At 36.8% G+C, this 8,333-nt stretch overlaps 1 long non-coding RNA gene across 1 annotated transcript in view; it reads right to left on the bottom strand.

The window, feature by feature from the left end:
• Positions 1–7,161, bottom strand: part of LOC126917480 (uncharacterized) — a 108,958-nt gene extending 101,797 nt beyond the window's left edge. The window contains exon 1 of the long non-coding RNA XR_007710973.1: positions 6,917–7,161. This is a non-coding gene — a long non-coding RNA (uncharacterized LOC126917480). The remainder of the gene's footprint in view (positions 1–6,916) is intronic.
• Between the last annotated feature and the right edge of the window lie 1,172 nt (positions 7,162–8,333).

The following is an 8,333-nucleotide window of genomic DNA, read 5'->3' as shown; positions in this document are numbered from 1 at the left end:
GAGACGATCAAAGAGAAATTGTTATAAATACCGGGACTGGATATCGATCATTGGAATCGAAAATCGGGAATGACTCTTTACCTTGTTTTCTTAATGTCAATATATTTATTAGAGATTCGTTTTATCTTTTTATTAATAGTTGAGACAAATGCACTTTCTTCTTTTGAAAAGAATTTATGTTGCTGTATTTCCTCTCATTTTTTTCAGCTTCTTGTTCGTTTCTATATAACAGAGAATTAAGAACCAAAGATGTTGTTACGCTAACGTTTATATACCTATCATTGATTTTATTATAAATTTGTTATTGCAGTATTTCCGAGAAACACGTTATTTATACCGCCAGAGAAAAAAGTTATCGGTTGACGCGAATATATATACTTTGCTATGGGGAAAAATTGTCAATGTTCTCGCGACAAACAAATTCATATGTGAACGATATTGTTGTTGGCGCCGGCATCGCGTCGCACACTCTTTTTCTAAGTGCACATTTAAGAATTCTAAACGTACGTGACCGATCTACAGTGTAGGTTTTCTTGCATCAAGAATTTTACTATTTAGATATCCGATGTTATAAAATTATATTATTTAGTACGCTATCCGTTCTTAAAAGCTGTCTGGAGCGCTTTGTGAAATTTTAGCAAAGTTACCATTAATTAAAACTAGTACGGAAAATAATTAAGAAGTAGCAAATTTTCCTATTTTTCTTGTCTTTTGCGTTTGTCCAAGCTATTGAATAATTCAAACTTAAATTTAAAACAAGATTCTTATAAATACCTATGATACCACATCCCATTTTGGATTCTAAATTTAAAGAACAGGTGGACGCGAGACGGCTTTTAAAAACGGAATTCTCAAGCGTTAGTTATAGTTTGATCTTTTTCAGTGATATTTATTATAATCTTGTGGTTGTTGCTTTCATACGAACCTAATTACGGATACATTTTTTTTACTTTTACTACATAATCGCATACATCTTTTGATACCATTTTTCAAGACAGACTGATGACAAACTATTTTCCGTATAGCGTTTCATGTAACTTATAAATTGCTCGTTGTAAGCTTAATTATCAAAAAATCGATTGATCGTTTTTAATTAACAGTATTCCCTTGTTTGTCTACCATTTAATCAATGTAATTTATATAACTTTATAGCGTGTAGTACATATACTTCTTCCTATGTAGACAAATTTTTTAACTATAATAACAAATAAGAGCAATAATTAGACTTGCGAATCTAGTTTTGCATCGAAATTAAAAATATTTTAGAATAAATTACAAGTAACAATTCTTTAACTTAATTTTTAACTGATATTACTGAATGACCGCAACAGTTTGGGTTAGATTTAGTTCGGTCTAAATTATATTCAGACTACTTAATTGCAATTCGTATTTTATATCTTACACGATCGCACGTGTCATCGATGATCTTCTATCGAGTAAAACACAGAGTACGAAATCAAGTGCTTTAAAATGAAATAATTTAACCTAAACTGCTGTTTCGATCACTTTTCTAATATTCAACGATATTAGTTGAGAATTAGAATTGAAATAGAAATGCATAATCCATGTAAAATTATTCAATTTGCGCTGTTTTTATGCACAGTGTCAGGTAAAAGAAAGTTTAGAAGCGATAGAGTACGACGAGTTACGTTAATTTAATAAATGGAATTATATTTACGAAAGCGATGAATTGTCCGTTGTATTTGGTAAATACAACAGATGACTGTTAACCAAATGATTAAAAGTGTCTAGTACAAAAAATAAACTTTCCTTTATATAGGTCGCTGTATAAAGAAAGTAAAAACGTAATAACGAATGTTATACTTCCTCCTTCTAAATATGCAGATTATAGTTGTACTGGTACGAGTGTCGCGTTTATCTTCCAGCGATTTTCTTAAAAATGATCAATCGATGTTCCATTTTCTTAATCACAGCACGAACGTAAAAAAAGACGGTTGCAAGATTCCGACGTTTATCGTAAAATAAAGGAAATGTTACTAACGTAGTTATAGAAATATATTGATTTTTACAATCGCGTTAATGATCGATACTCAAAGGTTTGTTACGCTTTCCTCGATCCGAAAGTTTAGCTGCATCGTTTGTACAAAAAGGATCAACGAGGGAGCACGAAGGTTAACATAAAAGAAATTTAATATAATAATACGAATATCTCGTGGAATACTACTTTCAGAGCGTAAAGAAAGCTAAATTCTACGTACAAGATAAAGATACCTGTGTGCGACTGAAAAATACAAACATACGAACACATTTTTTTATAAATATTTGCATTTGTCTGTCGGTGAATTTGCTACGAATGTTAATTTAATCACGACTGTCTGAGAAGAAACGAAATTTACGATTCCATTGTACGCGCGTTTTCACGTAAATGTATTTTTATTTTAAGTAGAACGCGACGATATTTCTAGAAATGTCGCCAAATCTATTCTGATATAATAAGTCGAATCAAGCTTATGTTTATTCAATAGATACGTTGTGCACGGAATTTCGGTTTCTCAGTGTATTTATGTTTAAGTAACATTCATGATCAATACCTTAAGATTATTGCGCTATATTATCTATTTACAAACATTGTTACTTGAAAATGAAATTGTAGAATCCCGAAAGTTAATAAAATACATTATATAAATACCTCGTGTTTTAATAATATAAAAGTGAACAGCGCATATTCTAAAATCCAAAATTCCATATCTTGTATACGATTGCAAGACATGTTCTATAGCTTATTCAGAATTTCACAGGGAAATTTAGTTCTAATTCCATCCACTAGATATGTAGCGCTCTTATTCTATACTGTATCGGTAATGTCGCATGTGACAAAATTTGTTTGATCACAGCCAATACTATCAACACGTTATCCACAGTCCATAATATTGAAGATATTGGTATTTATTCTCAACGTTCGTCGATAAGATTGTTTTCCGAGTTAACGACAAAAATCTGTCTAGAAAATTTAGTACATAGTTTCGTCTGCAGGTGGTTGAAAAAAGGTCAAAGCCCGCCATTACGCGACGCCACGGCGGTTATTAAGGCGCAATTCTTTAAATATTGATTGAAAGTGGGTTGGAGTCGGTGGGCGGAAGCTCAAGGTGGACGGAGGGAAGGGAGGAAGAGGTGGAGGTTAGACGAACGGACGAGATGAGATGAGAAGGTAGATGGGAAGGGAAGATCGTCTATTATATATGATGGGCGCGGCCGGTCTCTATGGATTTTTTCTCCCATTATAAATGCGGCCTATTTCACGGATAAATTTTTAATTATCGGCTCGTTTAAATGTTTAACGAAGGATCGCGCGTTCCTTTATTATTCGTATCGCGGTATTGAACATTTTTTGAACGTGTCTATCGTTGAATTTTCCGGGGTAACTTCGATCCGAGCTTTGAATTCTTATTTCGCGCACGTTGGATGAAAAAAAAAGTTTAAAGGATCGCATCGTTGATTTCTCCATCAATCATTGTAGAATATTTAACATATATTTCTCGGACAGTATATGCATTCAAATACTCGAAGGAGAAAAGATTATCATACGAGGCGATCGTATTATGTATTCCGTAATACGCTCGCGATCGAAATTCCTTTTCCTTAACTGTATTATGCGTTTCACAGTGAATTTAAATAATCGAGTATATCCGATATTTTAGAACTATCTTTTAGAAACTCTTCATTTTCAATGCGAATAAATAATTCGACTATTTAGTTGCAAGAAATATCAAGATCTTACTATTTATCATATACCGTTGTAAACATTATTCGGTAATTGCATATCGATATCAATCGATCCGCACAAATCATTGCACACGATAAACGACTTCCAACGATCCAATAAAAAGACAGACAGAATCGCATCGTGTTTGAGAAATTTTAACAATCGCAACATCTCTTTTCCCCTTTCATCGCGTTAAATATATCGAATTTGAGCTTGGGACGATGAAATCGTTTCTGACTGGGCTCTCTAGCACTCGCCAGCACGGCCATGTTTTCGAAGGCGTCCAAGAATGTCGCTTGGCTGTTGTTTTGCCTTTAGCGCGACCACCACCGCCATCAGTACCACCCTTACAGAATTTTCCTTCCCCGTCGAGCTGTAAACCCCACCACCCCTCAACTTTCACACTACCCGTACCGATGATCGTTTCTCTTTTTTTTCAGCTCGAAAGTCTACAGCGCGATAGAGAAGGAAAGAGGAGGCAGGGACCCCTATGGATTTTTTCCGTACCGCGAGTTCGCCCCCCGTCGGTGCTTACCCCGCCATCCCTTGTCAGGATCGGTCCACGATGTTTTAAGGGCTCGAGCAACCCCTGGCGAAGGTCCTAAAAAAAAATTCAACCCCCAATTTGTAGGGTTGGCGGCCTGTTTAATTGCGATATCCAGTACCTTTTCGCGATTCATCTTATTTTTTCCAGCGGTTTCGTTTTCCGTCAGTCCGTCCCTGTCTGTCGTATCGTGGCTTTTCATTTCTGTCTCTCTGTGATTTTCGAGGCGTCGAGCTGGCTCATAAGGGTTCGTCGCTCGTTAATCTTCCGACGGTTTTGTTCTTCCTCTTTCTTTTTTCCTCGCCACGGTACCGTGGCTGCTCGGGAATAATAATGAGACTAATCCGTCCGACACACCCTGTACATTAATTCCTTGCACGGTCCGCTCCTCCAGCCGACCACTCGAAAGTCTTACCGATACGAATTGCGTTTCCTCGAGAGTAATCGCGCGACAAGGGCCACGCATTAATGGACCAATAAAAACAACCAGTTCGACCGTGTTTGTGATTTCGCGAGGCTCGTTCTGCCGGATATGGATCACTCACGCTGTCTTTAACATACCTGGCTTTCACTTTGCACGAATGAATATAAATCTTAAATGTCGTATTAATGGCTAGAGGTAACTCGTTTACATCTGAATTTTTTCTTCCAAGCTTATTGGTAACTGAGAATAATATTGACGATGGGGAGCTCCGCTATGTGGTAATATTTATTTTCTATTAGCTTGCAGAAAACGTCATACATATCTGATGTAGTGCATCATAGAACGAACTACTCGACGACGACTATATGACGAAGTACAAGGTATCAGCGAAATCTTACGTTAAAAATTTTATTAAAAATTGAAGAAATTTGAAGATTTGTTAAAATCTTGCTGCGCAAAGACTTTGCTAGCATAGAATATGAATAGCAAAAATTCAATCAGCAGTAAACGTACCAACGTTCTTGTAATACATCGACAAAAATCGAACATAATGGAAATTATTTTAAATAAAAATGTTCAATTTCGATAAGGATATAAAGTTCCTCCGTTCCTTTAAAACGAACGGCCTCGAACTACGAAAACTTGCAAAATGATCTAATATTTAACGAAAACTGTGTCACGTTCCTTCACTGACGAAAAAGAAAAAAAAAAAACGAAATAAAAAAAAGAAAGTAGCGCATCGAGTGTCTACACCCATTAACCTCCGGGAGTATAGTGACGCACGAGCATAATGCGAAGTTTACAATAGCGGCATACCACCCCTTTCGCCACGCTGTGGGATACTATGCACCCTTGTAACCAGTCTAATTGCGATATCGCCTTTTTTTCGCTCGTTGTTTTTTTTCCCTTTAGCCTCGTACCTCGTACCTCGCTCTGTCTCCTCGTCTATCGTTTTTTGCGCGTTATTTTCCTGCCACCCGGTAATTATGTGGGCGCGGTGGACCAAACAAGGGAAGGAGCCGCGGTGGCGAAGAAAAAAGTCGTTTTGCATATTTAAATCCGTCGTAGAATGCGAGCAGGATCGAGGGAGCTGGAAACGGGGTGGCTTGAGCGAGAAAGAGAGAGGGAGAAAGGGGTTGCCGGTGTTATCCGTTCAGAGAGAAGAGAGAGGAAGAGATCGAGGTAAGGGCGCGTGCGCGATGACAATGGACCGTGTTTGCACACCCGAAAATTGGCCGGCGCAGAAAAACACGCGGTTGTCTGTCGGCATGAGATGATAAAAAAAAAAAGAGAGAAAGAAAAAACGTTGCTAGATGTTAGAAGAAAGGGAGAGCGACTAATCGAAGGACACGCGTTAAATATCTTCAACACCGTCACGCTGGTACGAGTTCGAAAGGCTTTCTCGAATTCGAAAGAGACAATTAGGACGTCATGAATTATGATATTTGACGAGCTGGTAGTTTTAAACCTATTAGCTTTGTAATTTATTAACTTCGGACGTCGTTTGTGATTTTATAGATACACGTTTCAGTGGTTGTAAACTGGGAAAAATTAATGAATCGACGCAGCTTTATGCGTCTGATATCGTCTGCGTTTGTTGTTGATGATGGACAAAAAAAAAAAAGAAAAAAAAATCTACTGACAGGATCGAGAGGGATTTTTCGGAAATTTTACCCTAAACTATTCGCTCCGTTATTCACATGTTATCTTTAACTACTTACGAGCTATTGTTGGTTTAATCGATAAATTTCTTCGTCCGCTTTAGAGCTTCTAATAGATTGAAAAATTTGATCAGCGACTTATAACTCTCTTACGGTGTCATTTGATTCGAATAAGGCACGTTTTGTTTCTGAGAACTCGTAACGAGCTACCGATACTTATTGATTTCTAATAGGAACATTTTATCTTAATACCGTAACTACAATATCAAACCGACTGATATCAGATTTGTTGATTTTGTTATTACTAATAACTTGCAAGCGTATGTTTCTGGCAATAATAACGCTTACCTTTACTAAGACAGAAACATGATCGCATATATTTCTTTGCTTTTATCGTATCACATTAATTATTTTACTTTATGTATAATATATTTAGATAGATATTAAAGATCATTAGCTACAGCGTTGCAGAAGAGAACACGCACATTTGGAGCATGACTATGTATAATATACGCATAAATCTCTCAGATACTTTTAAAGAAATTACACAACAGTCGACTCACCTTTCGAATAATCTTCATTCGCAGAACGCTAGAATCCTTTCTAATTCTATTTGAAATTAATCGTGACGGAAAACAATCGAGCGTCTCCTCCCATTCAGGTGGTTCGATAGAACCGTGCATCATTCGCATCGACGTGGTTCGTTCTGGATACGTGGACGTAGTCGGGCATCGATCGTCGGGATTAGTCGGATCCAATTTTCTGCGGACGATAAATTAGAATTTATGAAATGAGCGTGGAAGGCAACGCGAGGTCCTTCGAGGGTGAAGCCTTACGAGGGAGGTCCACTTTCTCCCTCTCTCCTTCGAAACTCTTCACTCTCGCGTATAAAAAAGCACCCCATGTACTCCCCCTCGCAGACCGGAACTAATAGTTTTTTCTTCTTTTTTTTCACACGCTGCCCCGACCGGATCGCCTCGTTTCGATCATGAAAATTGTTCGTTTCCACCAGATAGTATCGTTCTCGATATACGATACGAATATTATCGCCTTGCTGTGATAGTCGTTTATGGAAATGCTTTATTGTACGCGTAACTAATGTTTCAAGTATGTATGCGTGTTTGATTTTTTAGTGCACGAAGTTGGATTGCGTCAATCAATAACGAATAATCTTCGTACGTAATTAAAATTAGTCGCACTAATTTTGATATCGGTATTTTTACGGAAACGATTTACGAATTATTTCGAAACTATTCTGTACCGTTAACTGTAAATACTAACTGGTTAGATGTTGAATTATTATTGATCAAAACGATTTTAATCTTAGTAGAAATAGTAGAAAAGTAGTAGTAGTAGAAAATAATTAAACAATTTTCCTTTATTCCCTTTATTCTTACTTATAATAAATTGAACCTACAAAATGAATTAGTCTCTTCATTTACACCAATCATTGATAGATTTCCGTTGTTACCAACAATTTACGAATATGATTAACTTAACAAATTTAAACAATATTTTAAGCAACAACATGGTTCTATCATTGTTCTCCTTCCTTCGTATGTAGCCAAGAATATTGGTATTCAACGAAATAGGACGAACCGTTCGATAGACATCGAGGATCGACAGATGTTTCTCATTTTTTTCATACTCTTTCCTCTGTCGATGGAACACCGTTATTTTCGCAAAAAAATTTCCCGAAACTGATCGGCTGCGCGTACACGACCAGGAACCGTGCCATTCACGAACACCTCATCGAATCGGTCGTTTTCTTTCGAAGGGTCTCTTCTTTTACAAACGGTGGAAATGTGACTCCTGCATACCCTAATGGAACAGACGAAAGAGGAATTTTTTCCTTTTACAACGTAGATAGTAGAAATAAAAATTTCTATCGTGATACGAATTAAGGCGATAACGATTATTTCAATAATACAAAACTGTTTCGCATAAATTCATCTCCTACCTTATTCGTTTCTTACTCAC

The sequence above is a fragment of the Bombus affinis genome, chromosome 6 (genome assembly GCF_024516045.1).
Source record: "Bombus affinis isolate iyBomAffi1 chromosome 6, iyBomAffi1.2, whole genome shotgun sequence".
Taxonomy (NCBI): domain Eukaryota; kingdom Metazoa; phylum Arthropoda; class Insecta; order Hymenoptera; family Apidae; genus Bombus; species Bombus affinis.
Note: the sequence above shows the minus strand (reverse complement) of the source record. Positions and strands in the feature narration are given on the sequence as shown.